The 22,954-nt window shown below is 34.9% G+C and overlaps 1 protein-coding gene across 14 annotated transcripts in view; it reads right to left on the bottom strand.

Moving 5' to 3' along the window:
• Positions 1 to 22,954, bottom strand: part of FUT8 (fucosyltransferase 8) — a 311,734-nt gene that overhangs the window by 208,438 nt on the left and 80,342 nt on the right. For 5 of the 14 annotated variants that reach the window (XM_078448123.2, XM_078448127.2, XM_078448124.2 and 2 more), the window contains one exon: positions 1,350 to 1,440. The exons of 5 other annotated variants lie outside the window; for them this stretch is intronic. The gene's annotated coding sequence lies outside the window, so the exon portion shown is untranslated. Of the gene's footprint in view, positions 1 to 1,349; positions 1,441 to 15,291; positions 15,346 to 22,954 lie in introns of all 14 variants that reach the window. 4 more of the 14 variants (XM_078448128.2, XM_078448130.2, XM_078448121.2 and 1 more) reach the window with 2 other exon arrangements.

The raw sequence follows: 22,954 nt of genomic DNA, 5'->3' as shown, positions 1-22,954 counted from the left end.
AATTTTTATGTGAAATTTGACATTTGGATGCCAATTCCCAACATTTGCTATTTCTGTGGAATCAACCTTTATCAAAATTAATTTACTCAGGAAATCTTAGTCCACTCTATAGTGTTGTCTGCTATTCTGATAGCAAGAAATACAGCTACTTTTTTTTCCCAAATAACACTGTAAAACAGCTCATTACTCTTTATATTATTGACTTAAATTTTATTCAACTGACTTTTAACATACTTAAACAAAGGCATACTGGTTAAATAAGATAAACATATCTAATTCACCTTAAGAAATTTAAAAGCACGTTGCATATATAAGTTCCCAAACATAGCAAGATTGTCACAATAGCCAAACCCAAGAGAATATATTAGCAGTACTTTCACTTTACATAAATGTAACTATTTTATTATTATTTTCCACATCTGTGATGCATTAGGTATAACAGACATTTCTGAGCTCTTAATACACTGAACAGATGGTGAACCATTACAAAATTAGGAACAAGTGTAAAATCTTAAAGAATTATTAATAATCTTGCTCTTCAGCCAAAGGAGAACTACAAAGTTGGACAAATAATTTTCCTACAAGGATAATGAGGAATTAGGGTGAAACACACAGGAAATGATTTGGGGATGGTTACAAAAAGCATGGGGAAAAGTGACTATAGTAACAAGTTAAAAAGTTATATAAATGCTCCTAAAAAAAAGATTAATCAACCCAAAAGGAAGCTGTCAATTGAGAATGAAGATGGATACTTGTGTTGTGAAAGACAGAAGAGAATGCTCTAAAAGTTCCATTCTTAATTTGCTAAATATAAAATGGCTGAGACCCCACATTCCTGAAATCCCAAAACAAAATCAATATCTAACTAAAAATGAGACTTCATACTTGGCATAATTTTTAGCTAAAGTAATAACCTATAAAAATGGAGTCAATTATGTCAGTTCATAAGAGACAAAGAAATGAAAACATCAAAAGCAAAAAACAAAAATTAAGACTCTCTAGTCATGTCAAGTGGTTTATATATGTAAAAATAAACTATCCAGGTGAAAATAGCTATGTGAAAGAGACAAGAGAGCCTAGCAGAGCACAGAATGTACTCCTGCTCCAAAAAAGTCACATGATTTTTAGAAAGTCACTGATTACCTCCAAAGCTGAAATAGTGTAGTCTCAGTGCAATCTTTTGAGGAATAGTAATACACCATCAATCAATAGTAATACACCATCAATCAATAATATAGTGTTTTCTGGGTGAAGGGATATTACCTAATGAGAAAAGGATTTTCTCACTTTTAAAGAGAAAAATTTTATTAACAAAGTTATTCCAGTATTAACTGTGAAAAATGGCTTACCTTCCTTCCACTAGAACACAAGCATACAAAACCACACAGTATTTCCAAAAGGAAGATATTATTGCTTGAATCTGGGTCACTAAAATTATCACTGTTCAAAATGAGACAAAAGAAAGGGGTAACATTAATTATCTACAATTACACATTTTCTTTGTTGTTAACATGAAATATATCTCACATAAAACCTCATAGGCCATTCAAATGAGACACATGACCCTAGGTTTGAAATCTCTAGAGATAGCTCCTTTGAAGACTGGACAAATAGTTTAAACCATTTAAATAATTCCTGATCACCAAATGTGAATAATTTTTTTTCTAACTAAAAAAACTTTTTTATTATTTACTGTTCTCACACCACTTTAATTTTTTTCCCCTAAAAAAGAACATGGAAATTCAGCTACACAAAAAGGCCCACTGTAAAAAAAGAAAAGTGGGGAGGGGGAGATACTCAAACAGCTTCAAGAACAAAAAGCATGTTCCACACCAGATCGTATTTACAGTTCCTCATCTAGAATTCAACTAACATCCAACTGCAGCAATCAGCCAAGCTTGGCAAATTAAAATAACAGTAATTTTGACAGATTATCTTCTATAAATATTCAAATATGGGCGTTTATGTGCATGTAAGGGTCTCTATATGCCAATCAAAATGCTTTGTTTAAGATACTAAAATTGAGCTTTTTTCACCCTTCTTTTCTATAGGAATCCCCTGAACCCTTGACTTTCATTTTAACTCTTTCACCTCAGCTGATAAAGAGGCCAATTATTTCTCTATTCATGGCCTAAATTATCCATAGTCTGAATTAAAATTTTAAGTATAATATTCATATCAGACAAAAAGTACCTAGAATCTTAGAAAAACTAAATCTGTAAAGAAAACAGAAAAGATTCAGGAATGGGGATGAGGTGGGTGCAGAGACAGAATCTTGAAGGATGGCAACTCAATAAACGATTAACTTTTTATTGATGTGACCAGGTATGGCTTAGTAAAGTAAAATTCAAATGTAAAGAGCAATTAACAAATTGATAAATTTGGGCTGTATTTAAAGTTACAGTAAAACAGACTATCATTTATTTGGCTCAAGGCAAGACCCTATGCTTTGATGACAAGTTTAAGTATATAAAAGTACCAAAAGTGGGGAAATGCAATTAGTATGAAATTCAAACCAAATGTAATATTTGATATCCAGAGAGCCCTATTTAATCAAGAATAATGGCTCTAATGAAGGCAAGATAACTGATGCATACATTTGTTAATTGTCCTCTTATCCTATCTCTCATTAATTAGTTCCCCTTAAACATATACACAATTACTGAAAAGCCTCAGATGTTCCAGGAAACTACAAGTGATAGATACGCCTCTGCATGCAGACGATGCAGTAATACAAAATAATGGACAAAAATCTAACCTATTCAGAGGCCTATGCGTTTCTAGTTCCACCTGGAAAGAAACGGCTATAAATCTATTAAGATTGCTCAAAATATTTCTAGAAAGTTAGTCAAGCTTTTAGGAAACTTTTACTTTATCATCATTCACCATCAAGCACTCAAACCCAGGTCCAACAGTGGATCCAAGCCATACCAGTGGTTTTCAAACCAGGGAAGGGAAAAGTCTGGTCGAGGAAATAGCTTCAGCCTCCTCTAGGGGCTTGTTAGAAATACAGAATCTCAGGCCCCTATCCAGGGACATACTGAATCAGAATCTGCATCTTAACAATTCCCAAATAATTCAAATACATATTAAGATGTGGGAAGTTTTGCAGGAAGAAGAATATTAGAATGAGAGAGAAGGTATAATCTTCTGTTCAAAGATTGGGTTCCTACTGCAGGCTACTGTTTGGCCAATAAGCAACCAATTTTTAACCTCTGGCTTATAGCATCATTATTCCTCCTACAGTTTTTCTATTTTAAAATACAAAACCCCTCAAGAGCCAAAGAAATTAGTATCTGATTAAATCTCAGGTCCCCAGAAGGGCTGTGACACAGTTATCTTAGAGCAGGTGGTCCCGTCTCATACCCCTGAATTACATTAACTAGACAAGTTAATTTAACAACTCCTTTCATTCCAAATCCTAGACTCTAAGAGTGTGTGAGGTCCCAATAGCTAAGAAAGAGATCAAGAGACCAAGAGCCTATCCCATCGTGTAACCAGGAGAGGAGAAAGCTGTATGTGGTTGTTATTTGGCTATCGTCTCTCAGCTCCAAATCCACCCTTTAGTACTCAGCATAGTGATACTGAAAACAAAACTCAGGAAACACTTTTCTCTTTTGCCAGCCAGCTTCCTCATGCTGCCACTAAGCGCAGTAGAAGAAACTTGCTTTTTCCAGTCAGCACTGCCCTGGCACAGGCCCTCCACTCCACCAATAGCAGTTGGTGACCACCACCAGTTTTTCCAGCACTCTCAGAAGCAGCAGAAGCAGCCCAGGCAGTACCCCCCTCTAGAGGTTTTGAACCCCAACTCTACTCCAAGCCCTTCTTTGTTCTCCCAGCCTTATTTCTACTTTCTGTAATTGTCTCTGTGTTACTCTAGTATGCCCCTTTTGCTTTTTCAACCCTCCAACTCCTGTATAACCCATTCCCCTATGTTAAATTTCCTTGGCAGAAATATCTAGTGTGTATTACTTCCCTGTCCATATTCCAGCTGATACATCATGGCTAGATGGAATAAAATCCAGCATGATCTTTATCACTTTGGAAAAACAATTTTCCAAAAACATGATAGTCCATAAGAAAATATCTACTGCTCTCCCCCAAAATAGGTACAAGATGGGAAATGGATGTAAGAAGTATGGGTGAGAAAAAAAAGATGAGGAAACACAACTTAGGAAAGTAAAAATATAATATATAAGTTTTCCACTTTACATAACAAAAATCTCAATTTATGAAGTGGAAGGAAGTATATTCCTCTGCCTCTGCCATTGTTTAGTTTTATTAAAGCAGTTTTCTACTGAGTTTGAGCTACTATATTTTCAGGAAGCCATTGAGAAATTAGGGATGGTCCAAAAAGTTACAAAAATGATGAAAGCAACAGGCAATAGGATGCATGAGGAGAGATTCAAGGAGTCAAACTTCCTAGTCCAGTCCTGGGAAAAGAAAACTTCAGGTATTAGCTGTCTTCCAGTTAGAGAATTCTTTAAGCTGTGTTGCATCATCCTTACAGATGCTTAAAATGATAGAAGATAAAGTAAAGGAAGACATAAAATAGAGCTTCTTAGCTTAATGACTCCCCTTCAGATTACTAAAGTAGTAGCTCTTAATGCTATTTACACATGAGAATGAATTAGAATATTTTTTACAAAAATAATAAAATAGTAATAATGATGATGCCCAGAACACTAACGCCAGAGATCTGATTTAACTGGTCTGAGATAACTGGTCTAGGCATATTTAAAAACAAAAACAAAAACAAAAACAAAAACAGGGGCACCTGGCTAGCTCAGTCAGTAGAGCCTGTGTCTCTTGATCTCATGCTTGTTACTTCTAGCCCCACGCTGGGTGTAGAGATTACTTAAAAATAAAATCTTAAAAAAACAAAACAAAACAAAACAAAAAACCACTCAAGTGTTTATAAAGTACTGATAGAAGAACTGAGAACAACTTAATGCAATCTTTCATAACTTTAATACCCAAAGTTTGCTCTAAGTACTTAGCTACATCCAGATTACCAACGGAGCTTGTTAAAAAGGCAGCATCTCAGGACTTACTGAGTAAGAATCTAACAAGATCCCCGAGTAATCTGCACATTAAAGTGAAAAAAACATCATCCTATAACAGTTTGAAAAGGGTTTGAGAGTGTGTGTGTCCAAACTCCAACCTAAAATTAACTAAGTTGATTTTTTTTAAGTTTAAACAGTTTAAAACAGTTTAAGTTTAAACAGTTTTTTTTTTTTTAAGTAATCTCTACACCCAACGTGGGGCCCAAACTCCTGCCGCATGCTCTACCAACTGATCCAGTCGGTCACCCCTAAGTATTTTTACTTTGAAAGTCTGAGTTTACTAATAATATGAATAACTTCTAATAATATGTAATAACAATATTTATTCAGCCTATACAATTTGTAGGTACTGTTCTTTATAAAATGATTTAATCCTCAACATATATCTATAAAGTATATAATTTTATGATCCCTGTTTTACAGATAAGAAAACTGAGGCAAGCCTGAGTTATATAAAATAAGTAGCTTGCCCCAGGTCACACAATTAGTAAGTGGCAAAGATGAGAAATGAACCCAGATAGTCTTGTTTAAGAGCTTAAACTTAACTACAAAATAATACTATGTTTGCCAACACCATCCAAAAACATTCTAAAACCATTCAGGAGAAAAGTATAATTACAGGTAATAAGATTGCTTTAAGAATAAAGGGGAAAAAATCATGTGATTTTCTCTGGTGGAAAAAAAAAAAGATCAACAGAGTTGTGATAGTGTATCATTACCTCAACACTGTTATGGGTCTGTGGCCCACTTAATACAGAAAAGAACATGACAGAGAAGACAATAACACAGGAAGTTGCTTATGACACCAACACAGTCAATATTTTGATAAGTGATAAACATATGAATACTACATATGAGACTATCTCATGGGAGAAATATTTTTGGTAATAATCACTTTATTATCTACATTTGGGAAATAACTGACAGCCCATGTTAGGAGATAATACATTCTCCTCAATGCCTCCTTAATTCACCCCTACAACTGCTCCTACTATCACCAACCATCGCTACCACCCTGAGGAAAGTAAAGTAGAGACGGCTATGATTATTTTTCACAATGAAACAGGAATGATATAAATTTAGTCTGATTTTTCTCCTCTTCTGTACCCCACTGTTCCTAACTTCTCAAAAGGCCCACTCTCTGCTTCTGTCATAACAGAAGTAAAAGTTCCAGGCCCAGTAAGACCCAAAAATTACTTTTGAAGATACTGAAGACAGCTTTTAAAAGAAGAAGTCAGACTGAGGCTGTCAGTTAAAGGCCTACCACTAAGTTGTAATAATTCATGTGAATTCTAAATAGCATAATACAATTGCCAAAGTTCCCAAAGGTAAATAATGTTATTGTACCAGCAAATAGAATAGAATTTATTGTACAGCAAATAGAATAGAATCCAGAATATGCAAAATTATATCCTATGACTATTTAAAGCAAAGCCACAATTTCTAAGATGTCTTAACTTCATTCAACCCAAGCATACTCTTAAAAAAAAAAAAAAGTATATGGTACCTTTTTCATTAATAATGACAAAGTTCTGGTGACCTAGTTGCTGAGAATGAACAAAACCACAGACATTAAAAAACAGAGTTGGGGTGCCTGGTTGGCTCAGTCGGTTAAGCATCTAACTTTGGCTCAGGTCATGATCTCGTGGTCCGTGGGTTCGAGCCCTCGTTGGGCTCTGTGCTGACAGCGCAGAGCCTGGAGCCTGCTTCGGATTCTATGTCTCCCTCTCTCTTTGCCCCTCTCCTGCTCATGCTCTATCTCTCTCTGTCTCTCAAAAATAAATAAATGTTAAAAAAAATTAAAAATAGAGTTGCTTATCCCATAAGAGTTTTTACAGTGGACGCTGGAGCCAGAATGATTTGGAGACTAAAAATACCAAAGCTAATACTCACTAAAATGCAGCCTTCTAAACACCTAAGTTTAAAACTATGACTTGAAGCAATTCATTGGTTCGTTTGGATAAGTTTTTACCTGAAGAATCTAAGAAAGCTGAGGTTCATGTGAAGCACTGCCAGAGTACAACTTAATTTCCCAAAGAATGGAGGAAGATTCCCAGGAAGCCAACACTGACAAAACCCAAAAGAAGCATGTTCTTAGGAGGCAGAGCAGCTGTCAAAAAACACAGAGGCTGAGCATTCCTGATATGACTTTCATTAACTAATATGACTAACAAAATTACCCATACCCAAAACTCCTTGAAAATTTCCATCAGGTTTTAATTATCCATATTAGTTATGTAAATTATTTGTAGTTATTTTTTCCTTCTAGTTAGAACCAGAAAACCACTCTCTTTATCTCTCCACCTATCTTCATAAAGTATGTGTTCTCAGTCTGCCTTCCTTTCCTATCCTATTCCAAAAGGCTACATTTGAATACTAAAGAAAAATATATTTATAAAAAAATAAAATATACATTATATTTACTAAATTTGAGTTGAATGAATAATCACTACTCCTCCTACCCTCATAACATATAAAAATCGTATTTATTATATATCATCTATAAAAATTTTAATGGAAAATATTTACCCCTCCATCACCAATAAAATAGAAAACTTACTGTGTCAAAGAAAAAATAACCATTTAAAAATCACTAGAATCATTTCTTTTTAATCATCAGGAAGAATAAACTTAAAAAGATGATTCTCAACTTCATTGTGGATCAGAATTATATATTAAGGTCATAAAATTGTTGACTCTGGGGCCCATGACCAGAGATTTTGAATCATAAAAGGTCTGAGTTCCTGAGGATGAACCCAAAACTGTACATTTTTTTTAACGTTTATTTATTTTTGAGAGAGAGAACAGCAGGGGAGGGGTAGGGAGAGAGGGAGACAGAGAATCTGAAGCAGGCTCTGTGCTGTCAGTGCAAAGCCGAACACAGGGCTCAAACCCACATGAGATCATGACCTGAGTCTAAGTCAGACACTCAACCAACTGAGCCACCCAGGCACCCCCCGGCAAAACTGTACATTTTAACAAGCTTCCTAAGTGATCAGGATGCAGGTTATCCCTGAACCACTCTTTGATGTATACTTAACCTTCAAACCACTGTCAACTTCCCAGCAAGTCCTTTAGGTCTGATCACACAGCCCACTCCTATCTCTCATCTTAACAGCTTCAATTTCTGATTAAACTACACGGTTGGAACTAACACAGAGAAAAAATAATAGCAACCAGTTGTTGGACATATACTACTATTGGCCATGAAGTTCACATAATCTATTACAGACATAAGAATTAAATGATATATGGCACAAAAACAGATGCTCAGATCAATGGAGAACAGAGAACCCAGAAATGGACCCACAAACATAGAGCCAACTAATCTTTGACAAAGCAGAAAAGAATATCCAATGGAATAAAGACAGCCTTTTCAGCAAGTGGTACTGGGAAAACTGGACAGCAACATGCAGAAAAATGAACCCGAACCACTTTCTTACACCATACACAAAAATAAACTCAAAATGGATGAGAGACCTAAATGTAAGACAGGAAGCCATCAAAATCCTCGAGGAGAAAGCAGGCAAAAACCTCTTTGATCTTGGTGGCGGCAACTTCTTACTCAACACATCTCCGGAGGCAAGGGAAACAAAAGCAAAAATGAACTACTGGAACCTCATCAAAATAAAAACCTTCTGCACAGTGAAGGAAACAATCAGCAAAGCTAAAAGGCAACCAACAGAATGGGAGAAGATATTTGCAAAAGACATATCACATAAAGGGTTAGTATCCAAAATCTATAAAGAACTTATCAAACTCAACACCCCAAAAAAAAAGAATCCAGGGAAGAAATGGGCAAAAGACATGAATAGACACTTCTCCAAACAAGACATCCAGATGGCCAACCGACACATGAAAAAATGCTTCATATCACTCATCATTAGGGAAATACAAATCAAAACCATAATGAGATACCACCTCACACCTGTCAGAATGGCTAAAATTAACAACTTGGGAAACAACAGATGTTGGTGAGGATGCGGAGAAAGAGGATCTCTTTTGCATTGTTGGTGGGAATGCAAACTGGTGCAGCCACTCTGGAAAACAGCATGGAGGTTCCTCAAAAAATTAAAAGCAGAACTACCCTATGATCTAGCAATTGCACTACTAGGTATTTATCCAAGGGATACAGGTATGCTGTTTCGAAGGGACACATGCACCCCAATGTTTACAGCAGCACTATCAACAGTAGTCAAAGTATGGAAAGAGCTCAAGTGTCCATCAATGGATAAATGGATACAGATGTGGTATAGATAGATAGATAGATAGATAGACAGACAGACAATGGAGTATTATTCGGCAATCAAAAAGAATGAAATCTTGCCATTTGCAACTATGTGGATGGAACTAGAGGGTATTATGCTAAGCGAAATTAGTCAAAGAAAGACAAATATCATATGACTTCACTCATATGAGGACTTTAAGATACAGAACAGATGAACATAAGGGAAGCAAAGCAAAAATAATATAAAAACAGGGAGGGGGACAAAAACATAAGAGACTCTTAAATATGGAGAACAAACAGAGGGTTACTGGAGGGGTTGTGGCGGGAGGCAGCGGGGAGGGGGAATGGACTAAATAGATAAGGGGCATTAAGGAATCTACTCTGAAATCATTGTTACACTATATGCTAACTAACTTGGATGTAAATTTTAAAAAATTAAATTAAAAAAAATTATGTTACCCAGGAGTGGGTGGAAGAAAAGAAAAGAAAAGAAAAGAAAAGAAAAGAAAAGAAAAGAAAAGAAAAGAAAAAGCACTGTGCTCTTTATATAAAACCAGAGCCCAGAACTTAAAAGGTAGCAGAAATTCTCTGGAGTCCCCTGGAAGTCCCTCTAACTATGCAACACACACAGAACCTCAAACAGCAAGAAGTCTAAACATTTGGTAAACCCTTCCCCATCCCTTCTTACTAAATATAAAAAATATATTCCCCTCCTGATCAGATTATCTGGATACAACTGAATAGTGACTGATGGCTTTTTGCCCCAGATCAACCTGCTCTCTATGTGTGCTATACACATAGAGGGAATAAACTATCTATTTATAATTCAATCAGAACTGTTTTATGAACGTAACAAGAACAATCAATCTTTTATCTTTTCATGATACATAAGTACATTGTTCAGTAAGATAGTCAGTAGCCAACGTGGCTCTTCAGCATGCAAAATATGGCTAGTTTGAACTAAGAAAATCTGTAAGTGTAAAACACACAATGATTTCAGACCTGGTAGGAATAAAAGAATGTAAAATATTTCATTGATATTTTTATGTCAATTAGTAGATAATATTTTTAATACTAAGTTAATATTAGTATGCTAAGTTAAATAAACTGTACTATTAAAACTAATTTCACCTGTTTCCTTTTACCTTATTTAATGTGGTTACCAGAAAATTTAAAATTACATGAATGGTTCACATTATATTTCTATTAGATAGTGCTAGTCTATAAACTAGTGATCAATCATAAGCTATTATGAAACTATTTCTATGTCAACCTCTCATGCCTATATAGCATCATAAAACCTAGTCATTATAATAACCAAAATTCCCTTTCTCGCTGATATGCAAAGTGATTATATTCATATTCAGGTTCCTTCCTTTCTGATACCTTCATTCAATCTTAAAATGTTGAATAAATTCTATAGTATTTCACCTCTTCCACCCTATCTCTTCCAACCAAGTTAATGGCCTTAAAATATTCATCTTTCATCTCTGACAACTATCATACTTGGAGAAGGGGAAGCTAAGAATTTTTCCCCAAAGGGCCTCCAGTTTATCTCTAATAGGCATTACGTGGTAGCGTTAGGGTTTGGTATTTAAAACCAAATACCACTAGCGTGGACTCTGCCTCTCATTGTGCAAAGCACTAGAGCTCAGCTCCCTCGTCTGTAGTAAGGATAATTATTATTATCATTTAACATTACATTTTCATTTAACCTAATATTTAATATTAAAATATCAATACAATAAATTGTTATTATATGAGAACAGCATTTAGAACAGCACCTGGAACTTCACTGTTAATAAGTATTAGCTATTATCACTATTTCCTTTTTTGATCTGCCTCCTGAACCTATCATTCTCCTCTTCTGTTTCTGGCTATCCATCAGCAGGTTCTCTTCTGTTTCAAGCCTGTTGTCTATCTAATAAAATGTAAAAAATACAGAACAGCAGATGGAGCAGAAGGTTATTTGATCTGATAAAAACAAAGAATTCCAAACACAAGAGCCCATATAAGAAAGTGTACTTCATCACATAATAGATAGATTCCTTACTATGAGAAACAGTCAAGCCAATTCTGGGACCCTATAAAAGATATCTTCAACAGGGTTGGAATAAATGTTGCTCCCAGGTTTCACTTTAATTGTCTATGTCCCTGTCAAGGTATCCAACCCAGATGTTAAAATTTAGAACCTATCCCATTGACAATACTCATCAAATCTAAAACTGTACATTCTTTGTGGCACTTTGACTCAGCTACTGATTCATGTCTGTACACCTAAAAAATCAACAAGCTCCCACCTGCAACTATTAGAGAGCCCAAGTTTAGACTTTCATCACACTGCAACATAAGTTAAAAATCTGTCCACTCTTACCTAAAGAAAGCCTCAAAAAAGCAGGAGATATATAAGAAAAGGTCAAAATGCTCATTTGTTACTTGTAGCATACCAAGTCTTATGGACTTTGAGAAGATTCAGGTGGGTAGCTCTTTAACTTAAGCCAAAATCTGGGTCAGCCTCTCATTACCCTCTTCATATTCTGTCATACACTGTAGACATTTGCATTATATATTTTATTTCTTTCTTCCCCAAATTACACTAAATGTATCTTACAGGCAAGGACTATATCTTCCTGAATTCTAAAGTCCACAACCCTGGTTCTGATATACTGGATACTCAACTATTTGTCATGCTGGATTGAAAACAATAGTTATAAAAACAGTATCATTTGCCTTTGTGAAATCTTCAGTTTTTAGAACATTTTCATGTGAGTTCATCTGATTGTCTCAACAATCCTATAGTCACATCCAAGACCTAGTCTCCTTTTTCATGAAGTACCTTAACTAAAGCTCATAAATCGACGTAACTAATTCAAAATCATTCACTTGTGTATGTCTTAATAGGAAAACTTTTAGTGCAAGGCCATGATGGTCGTTGGTGACAAAGCCAGAATTGCATGAACTGTATCACACCACACTACAACGTGAGCCTTTTTCAGAGAGAACCAGTAGGGGAAGGAAGAAGACAAAAGCAAAGACAGTGACAACAGTAAGTTTTGGTAATGAGATAAATGGATAGCCAGTTCTTAAATAAAATTAAATTATTTTTCACATTTCATTTTTCCTCTTATTAAAGTTTCAAAGTTTTATTTTCCTTCCTAAAAGTTTCTATTAAGTTTCTTACTTCATATAATTAATCATATCTTCATCATTAAAATTATGCTCAATCTCAAATAAGCCAATCTATGTTTTAAGAGTTATATAATTTGGGGGCCCTTGGGTGGCTCAGTCAGTTAAGCGTCCAACTCTTGGTTTTGACTCAGGTCACAATCTCACAGGTTCGTGAGTCTGAGTTCCAGTTGGGCTCCTCACTGACAGCAGGGAGCCTGCTTGGGATTCTCTCTCTGCCCCTTCCCCACCTGTATGTACATGCACACACACACACACACACACACACACACACACACACACACTCTCTCTCTCTCTCAATAAACTTAAAAAAAAAAAGTTATGTAATTTTGTAAATATAGTTTCTTTACTCTGTCTTAATGAACGTATTTAACTATTCATTTGAATTCACCAGTATTCTCTGAAGTTCAATTTTCTCTCTCTAAAAATACCCTACTATATAAGTCCACACATCCTGCTGATATTACCACTTAAACTCATGTGAGGAAAGAACTGGCAGTTTCTCTCTAAAAGCACCTACAATGAGCAATCAATCAACATTAGTTGACATCCAAGATTACAACAGCAAAGTTAACTTGCTACCTTTCGTCACTCCTGAGTTCATATTTAGAATGTCCTATAAATCTGTTTAACCAATGACTTAATGTAATTCAACTTCTTTGAATCCATTTCCTCGTGTGTAATAAGAAAATTGGTCTAGATCTTTGGAACTTCTTTAAGATCTAAAGAGTTCCCAAGGGAATCTACCCCCAAAGCCAAGAGCACACTGTACACACTGTAGGTTAGCCAATTTGACAATAAATTATATTAAAATAAATAAATAAATAAAATACTGGACAGAATAAGTAAATAAATAAAAATAATTTTAATAAAATTAATTAATTAATTAATTAATTAATTAAAGACTTCCTAAGTCTGGAGATTTAAATCCAACTTTATTTACCCTCTAAAAGTTGATTTCTTAAATTAATGTACATACTTGCACCTTTTCTACCCACTGTACTTAAAGGTAAGAACCATACATTTTTTAACATGGTGGTATATACATATAGATATGTTTCATTTGCTTTCCTACCTGAAAGTGTTGAATCGTTAGCTTTGGCAAAAGACTCTTTGAATTTCCTTATGTGTGATTCAACAGCAAATGACTACAATTTTAAACCAATTCTGAAAATATAACCCTGTAAAATTATGGTTAGAATCGAAGTTACGTTATGTAGCTCATGATCGACATTTCATAACTAACATCTGCAAAAGAGATGGCAATTAGTTGAGACAGTGAGACTGGCCCCAAACCTTGCTCTTAGCCACGGTTTTCATAACCCTTTTATCCAATCCTTGACTAATTGAAAACTAGACCTTAGAATGACATCTATATCCCTAAATCATAAAGCCACAGGAAGAGAGAATCAGAGGACGACCAACAAGGATGTATATTTAACTTCTTGTTTATAACAGAACTTGCTCCAAAAATTAACAGATTTACCAAATTGTTTTTAGACAAGGTTAAAGTCAATTTCCTAACAGAGTAAAATTTGAAGAAATATTTTTGAAAAAAATTTTGAAGTAAAATTTGAAGAAAAACATAGATGTAAGGTTTTGCAGATATTTCCAGTCAACTTGTAATAATATCAACATTACGTCAAATTTAGAATATAAAAACTATTATCCCCCTAAATAGTTTTAGCAGATGCCAGAGTCTTGATAAAAATCATTAAAGTGTGTTTGGAATACATGTATATCTATAAAATTAAATACAGAAACAAGCTGATAAAAATCATTTAACTGTGCATAGAGCAAGAGAACTAAAAAGGTTCCAGAAACCTTAATGAAGAGTCACATATAATCATCACATCTGCATGCAGTTAAACATATGGCACTCCAGTTTCGGGAATCCTGAGCTCACCAAAACTTTTACAACTAAATTTGGGTTACTTGGGGTAAGGGAAAGAGATGCGAAAGGAGAGTGAGGAGCCTTTAAAAACCCCTATTTTGACTAAATCTGCAGCTGTAATTACAGCTGTTCTGAAGCTTTCTTGTAACTGCCTAATTACATTTTTTTTTTAATAATAACAACCAAAAGTAGGCTTAACAAACTGACGAATGATAGGAGGACTCCATAGTTAAAAGCTATTTTTTATATAAAATTAATTAATTTCCTATTGTTTTTACTCTGCAACTAATAGATTAAAAATTGTTACATAAGCACAAGAAGCTTTCTCAACTTCCTTGGGTTGTGGAATTCTCAATTTTTTTTTAACATTGAAAAGTACATTAGAAAGTACACTGCACTTCTTTCCTTCAGTAATTTTGCAGAAACTCTCATTTCATGTTTCTTCTCTTTCACCATGCCATTTATTTTACGTAACTATGAGACGAGTATGACACAAGCTAGATTTATGTACGATTTCAATAAACAACACAAAGAAGCCTTTTGCTATCATTCCAAACATACCATAGTCTCCCCTCCACTCTTTTCCGTAGGGTATACATTTCAAGACCTCCAGTGGACTAAAACTGAAGATAGCACCAAACCCTATATATACTATGTTTGTTCCTATACATGTAGACCTATGATGATGTTTAATTTATAAATAAGACACAGTAAGAAATTAACAACAATAGTTGAAAATAAAACAGATTGTAACAATATGCCATAATAAAAATAACGTGAATATGGCCTCTCTTTCTGAAAATATATTTTACCATCCCTTTTCTTGTAATGATGTAAGATGATATAATGCCTGCATGATGAGATAAAGTGAGGTGAACAACACAGGCACTGTGACAAAGCATTAGGCTACTACTGACCTTCTGACGTTAGAAGGAGAGTCATCTGCTTATAGACTGGTTGACTCTGGGTAACTGAAAACATGAAAAGGAAAACTGTGGATAAGGGGGAACTACTGGAACTACTGTATTTTCTAATGGTATATTTACTAAAAAAGTTACATCATGCAGAAAATGAAGTTATACACCTCTTAAGACTCACTTATGTGTTATATTTTAGATATCACTGGCATCCCAGTTAATTCACTATATTGTTATTCGTTCAAAGGGATAACATTTGAAAATCACAAATCTGATTCTAGTCAAAGATGGCAACAAAATCTCAAACTCACATCCTCTCACAGACATATTAAATCTACAGCTAAACATGAAACAAATCCTGCTGAAAGAAATCCAGAGGACAAATAAGAAAAAACATACATTGAATGGGTAGGAGAAGCTGAGAAACACTCTCTCCATAAACCCCACTCCCAGCAGACTGACATACAACTGAGAGGGAATTCACAACTACCAGCTTCTCCCTGAGGAGTAAAGGGTTTCAACCCACATCTAGTGCCCCAACTTTTAAGACTTCTAACTCAGGGATGAGCCCCCAAAACATCTAGCTCTGAAAGCCATTGGGGCTTGTGTCCCCAAGACACAGAAAACTACAGCAAATAAAGAAACAGTTCTTGGTGGGCTTCAGGGACTCACGGTGGCTATGCGTCTAAGACTCAGAACAGAGGCAACAGACAAAAATGCCCATCTACCAGCCTTTCCTGAAACAGGCCTATTTGGCTACCTTAAAAGGTGCAGCCTTAGGGTAAGGCTTCTCATTTAACACACATCTAGGGATCAGCTGTAATTCTCTCTAGAGACCAAGAAAGCCAGTGGGCACCATCTTTGTGTTCTCTCTCTGCCCAGCTCCCAGTCACTGGTATCTTCCTGAAAGGAATTTGCGTACACATTTGGTGCCTGGGCTTTGCAACTTCTGCCCAAAAGACACACCCTGTGATAGCCCAACTCTGGTAGCCAGTGAGTCTTGCATTAGCAGACTCAACAATCCTCAACAGGATTGTAGCAAACAAATAAATAGTTCTTAAGCAGCTATCTTCCCAGGGCTCAACACACAGGAAGGAGACAGAAACACCCATCTCCCCAGTCATTCCCAGAAAGAAGCCTATTTACATAATTTAAAACTTGCTGCCAGAGGATGAGGCTTCTAATTTAGCATACATCTACAGACGGATGTCAGTCTTGCATGAAAACTGGGAAGCCAGCAGACACCAAATGTGCATTCCCCTAGTAGATCACTATAAATCACAAACAGCTTCCTGGAAGGGGCTTGTACACACATCTGGCACTCTGAGTATCGTGGCTTCTACCCAGGGGATACAATACTTGATTGCTTGGTTCTGGGAGCAAGCAAGGATGGCATTCACAGGTCCCATAAGACAAAAGCAAACAAATAGTTCTTAAGTTTCTTAATTGGTTAACCCCCAGGGCTCAGAACAAAGGGAAGAGAGGGAAACACCTAGATCCCAGTCTTTCCCTGAAAGACACATCTACTTGCATACTTAAAAGCTGCTACCTGATACCTGAGGAGCAGCTGGGTGGCTAAGTTGGTTAAGCATCCGACTTTGGCTCAGGTCGTGATTTCACAATTTGTGACTTTAAGCCCAGCATCAGGCTCTGTGCTGACAGCTTGCTCAGAGCCTGGAGGATGCTCCGAATTCTGTCTCCCTTTCTCTCTGCCTCTCCCCTACTCACACTCTGTCTCTCTCTCTCTCAAAAATACACATTAAAAAAAAAAAATTTTTAAGCTGCTACCTGAGGGTCCAGCTTTCATTCAGCCAGCATATTGGTGGTGACTGATCCTCCACTTGGGGACACTGAAAGATCTTGAAATACTCTCAACTACTGGGAGTCATGAAGAAGGCAGCTTGGACAACCACAAAGGTCTGAGAAACAACCAAGAGCTAGGGCCAGGCTGAATGATAAGATTCAGCATCTACATGAGACCATTCCATCAAGACTGGGACATGTGACTGTTTTATCTAATGCACAGAAGCCAACACAGAGAATTAAGAAAAATGAAGAAACAGAGAAATATATTACAAACAAAAAAATGAAACCTCTGAAACAGATCTTAATAAAAGGGAAAGAAGTGATTTACCTGATAAAGAGCACAAAATAATGATTACAAAGATGCTCACTAAATGAAAATTTCAACAGAGATAAAAAATATAGGGAAGTACCAGACAGAAATCACAGAGCTGACGAATTAAATAAATGAGCTGAAAAATTCAACAGAAGGGATTTTACAACATATTAGATCAAATGGAAGAAAGAATCAGCAAATTTGAAGACAGGGCAGTGAAAGTCATCCAAATAGGGACATAAAGAGAAAAAAGAATGAAAAAGAGTGAGTGAAGCTTAAGGAAATTGTGGGACACCAACCAGTACATCAATATATTTATTATGGGGTCCCAGAAAGCAAAGAAAAAGAGAAAGGGGCTGAAAGCCTATTCAAATAAATAATGGCTGAAAACTTTCCTAACACAGAAAAAGAAACAGAACTCCAGATATAGGAAGCCCACAGAATCTCAAACAAGGTAAATCCAAACCAAGATACACTATAATTAAATTGTCAAAAGTTGAAGACAAGGACAGAATCTTAAAGGCAGCAAAAGAAAAATTTATGTTATGTAAAAGGGAGTCTCCGTAAGATTACCAGCAGATTTTTCAGCAAAATCTGAAAAACTTTTGCAGGTAATAAGTTCAATGAAAGTGCTAAAGAAAAAACTACCAACCTAAAATATTCTACCCAGCAAAGTTGTCCTATAGAGTTGAAGGAGACATAAAAAGTTTTCTAGGAAAGTAAAAGTTTAAGGAGTTCATCAATACTAGACCAGCTGTGTAATAAATGTTAAGATGACTTCTTCAAGCTGCAAACAAAAGGATGAAACAAATTAGTAACAAGAAAACAAAGGATAAATCTCCCTGGTAAAGGTAAATACTGTTCATAGTTAAAATCAGATTAACATAATTTGTAACGAAGGTAGGTAAATCACTTGTAAATCTAGTATGAAGCCTAAAAGACAAAAATAATATAATTTGTTAATGGATACACAACGTAAAAAGATGTCAATTATAACATCAAAAACAAAATGCACTGAGGTATAGTAAAGAGAGCTTTAGTATGCATTTGACATAAGTTGATATCAACTTAAAACAGACTATCACAAATATAAAATGTTTTACGTAAGCCTCGTGGTAACCAGAAAGCAAAAACCTGTAACAGATATACAAAAGGTAAACAAAAAGAAATCTAAGCACACCACTATAGACAAGTATCAAATCACAAAGACATTTAAAAAAGGAACAAAGGAATTACAAAACAGCAAGAAACTATTAACAAAATGACAGTTACGTCCATATCCATCTATAATTACTTTAAATGTAAGGGACTAAGTTCTCTTATATGTCTTAAGGATATATACAGATTGAAAGGAAAGGGATGGAAAAAGATATTCCAGGCAAAAGAAAACTAAAAGAAAGCAAGAATATTTACACTTACATCACACAAAATAGCATTCCCAGCAAAAGAGTGCATTTGAGACAAAGAAGGTAATTATATAAGACTAAAGGGGTCAATCCAACAAGTGGTTGTAGGATTTTAAAATATTTATCTATCCAACATGGAAGCACCTAAATATATAAAGCAAATAATAACAGACCTGAAGGGAGAAATAGACAACAACACAATAATAGTAGAAACCTTAATACCTCAGTTTCAAAAATGGATAGATCATCTAGAAAGAATATCAATATGAAAACACTGGACTTAAGACTTAAACTACACATTAGACCATATGGACACAAAAGAAATTTATAAGACATTGTAACAGTAAGAGAATACTTAAGTACACATGAACATTCTCCAGGATACAACATGTTAGGCCACAAAACAAGTCTTAATAAATTTTTAAAAATGAAATCTTATTAAGCATCTTTTCTATAGTATCAAACTAGTAATCAATTACAAGAAGAAACTTGGAACATTGACAAATATGTGAAGATTAAACAACATGCTATTGAACTACAAATGGATCGAAGAAAAAATAAAAACATTATCTTTAGACAAATTAATATGGAAATACACAATACAAAAGCTTAAGGGATGCAGCAAAAGCATTTCTAAGAGGGATGTTCAAAATAATAAATACCAACATTAAGAAATAATAAAAAACTCAAATAAACAACCTAACTTTACACATCAGGGAACTAGAAACATAAAACGAAACTAAGCCCAAAGTTAGTCAAAGGAAGAAGAAAAAAAAAAAAAAAAGGAAGAAAGGAATGAAGTAGAAATAAATGAAATAAAAATTTAAAAAAAATAATCAATGAAACTAAAAACTGGTTTTTTGAAAAGACAGACATTTAGCTAGACCAACCAAGAAAACTGAGAAAGAACTCAAATAAAATCATAAATGAATGAAGAGACATTACAGCTGGTATCACACATATACAAAAGATCATAAGAGACTACTACAAACAATTACACACCAACAAATTGGACAACCTAAAAAATGGACAAATTCCTAGAAATACACCAACCTGCCAAGGCTGAATCAAGAAAAAATAGAAAATCTGAACAGAACATTTACTAACAAGATTTAATAAGTAATCAAAAACCTCCCTACAAAAAATTCAGGACCAGATGGCTTTACTGGTAAATTCTACCAAACATTTAAAGAAGAATTAATACCAAACTTTCTCAAAAATCTTCCCCAAAATTGAAGAGAATGGAAGAAATTCATTTTACAAGGCCAGCATTACCCTGATATCAAAACCAAACAAGGACACTACAAAAAAGAAAACTACAGGCCAATACCCCTGATGAACATGAATGCAAATATCCCCAACAAAATATTAGCAAACAGAATTCAACAACACATTCAAAAGATCATTCACTATGATCAAGTTGGTTTTATTCCTGTGATGCAACAATGGTTCAATATAGGCAAATCAATAAATGTAATATAGCACACACAAAATGAAGGATAAAATTCATATTATCATCTCAATAGATGAAAAATATATTTTAAAAAATTCAACATTCTTTCATAATAAAAACTCTCAACAAACTGAATATAGTGGAAACATACCTCAAGAAAATAAAGGCCACATATGACAAGCCCACAGTTAACACCATACTCAATGGTGAAAAGCTGCAAATTTTTCCTCTAAGATCAGGAACAAGACAAAGATGTCCACTCTCATTGCTTTCATTCAACACAGTACTGGAAGTCCTAGCCAGAGCCATTAGGCAAGAAAAAGAAGTAAGACATCCAAACTGGAAAGGAGTTCATAGAACTCACCATTTGCAGTAATATGATATTATATATAAAAAAAATACTAACACTCCACACACACACACACAGAAAAAAAAACCTGTTAGAACCAATCAACAAATTCAGTAAAGATGCAATATACAATATGCAAAATACAATATACAAATATCACTAAGAACAAGTTAGAAACAGAAATGAAGAAAATCCCATTCACAACTGCATCAAAAAAAAAAAGAAAATACTTAGCAATAAATTAGCAAAGAAGGTGAAAGATTTGTACATGAAAACTATAAGACACTGATGAAAGAAACTGAAGAAGACACAAATAAATGCAAAGTACAAAAAAAAACCTGTGCTTACAGACTGGAAGAATTAATATCGCTAAAATGGCCAAATAGTCTAAGGCAATCTACAAATTCAATGCAATCCCTATCAAAATTCCAATGGCATTTTTCTCAGAACTAACAAATCATAAATTTTGTATTGAACCACAAAAGACCCCAAAGAGCCAAAGCAATCTTAAGAACAAATCTAGAGGCCTCATACTTCCCAATTTCAAATTATATTACAAAGCTATAGTAATCAACACAGTATAATACTGACATAAAAAAAAGATGGGGCACCTGGGTGGTCCAGTCTGTTAAGCATCTAACTCTTGATTTCAGCTCAGGTAATGATCTCATGGTTTGCAAGACAGAGCCCAGTGTCAGCGTCTCTGCTCATAGCACAGAGCCTGCTTGGGATTCTCTCCCTCCCTCTCTCTCTCTCTCTCTCTCTCTCTCTCTCTCTCTCTCTCTCTGCCCCTCCCTCACTATCTCTCTCTCTCTCAAAATAAATGAACTTAAAAAAAACACATACAAACCAATGGGACAAAATAGAGAGCTCTGAAATAAATTCATGCATATATGGTCAATTAATACTTGACAAGTCAAGAATATACAATGGGAAAAGGATAGTCTCTTCAATAAATGGTGCTGGGAAAACCTGGACAGTCACAGCCAAAAGAATGAAACTGAGCCCCTATCTTACACTGCAGAAAAAAAAACAACTCCAAATGGATTAAAGATCTGAAATGATAAAACTCTTAGAAGGTAACATAGGGGGCAAGTTCCTTGACATCAGTCTTGACAATGATGTTTTCAACTTCAAAACACCAAAAGTAAAAGTGACAAAAGCAAAAACAAACAAATGGGACTTTATCAAAAAGTTTCTGCAAAGCAAGGGAAATCACCAATTAAATAAAGAGGAAACTGATGGAATGGAAGAAAATATTTTCAAACCATATACCTGATAACGGGTTAATAACCAAAATATACAAAGAACTCATACTACTGAATAACAAAACAAAACAAAACAAAAATACCTGATTAAAAAAACTGACATTTTTTTCCATAGAAGACCTACAAATGGCTGTTAGGTATGTGAAAAGGTGCTCAGCATCACTAGTCATCACCAAATACAAATCAAAACTACAATGAGATATCACCTCACACATGTTACAATGGCTCTCATCAAAAAGAAAAGTGCTTTAACAAGTGTTGGTGGCACTGTAAACTGATGCAGCATACCATGGAGAATGTATGGAGTTTTCCTCAAAAATTAAAAATAGAATTACCCAAATGATCCAGACATCCCTCTTCTGGGTATACATCCAAAGGAAATGAAAACAGGATTTCAAAGAGATACCTGCATTCCCATGTTCACTGCAATATCATTCTCAATAGCCAAGATATGGAAACAACCCAAGTGTCCATCAACAGATGAATGAATAAAGATGTGGTGTGTGTGTGTGTGTGTGTGTGTGTGTATAATGCATTATTCATTCATGAGGAAAAAAATAAATCCTCCCATTTCCAACATAATGAATAAATCTTGAGAGTATTATATTAAGTAAAATAAGTCACACAGAGAGAAAATACTACATGGTATCACTTATATGTGAAATTAAAAAAAAAAAAATCAAACTCATAGTAACAGAGGGTAGAAAAGTGGTTGCCAGGGACTGGGTGATGAGGGAAACAGGGAGAGGGTGGTAAAGGAGTATAGACTTCCAGCTATGAGATGAATAAAGTCTGAGGATCTAATGTAAAGCATGATTGCTATGGTTGATAATATTGCATTATATAAGTACTAAGAGAGACTATATGAAGTCACCATTATGCATATATTAAATATTTTACAATATATGTCAATTATACTTCAATAACGCAGAATAAAACTGAAAAAGATCACAAATCTATGCAACTTTTTAAATAATTGATTTGTTAATTTTTAAAATGCTCTAAATGACTGAGATTTTACATTGCATGTTTTTATTTCTATCTGTGGGTAGCAGGAATTTCTACAAA

Source organism: Panthera onca, chromosome B3, assembly GCF_046562875.1.
Source record: "Panthera onca isolate mPanOnc1 chromosome B3, mPanOnc1 haplotype 2, whole genome shotgun sequence".
NCBI lineage: Eukaryota > Metazoa > Chordata > Mammalia > Carnivora > Felidae > Panthera > Panthera onca.
The sequence above is the reverse complement of the archived record's forward strand: the minus strand, read 5'-3'. Positions and strand labels throughout refer to the sequence as shown.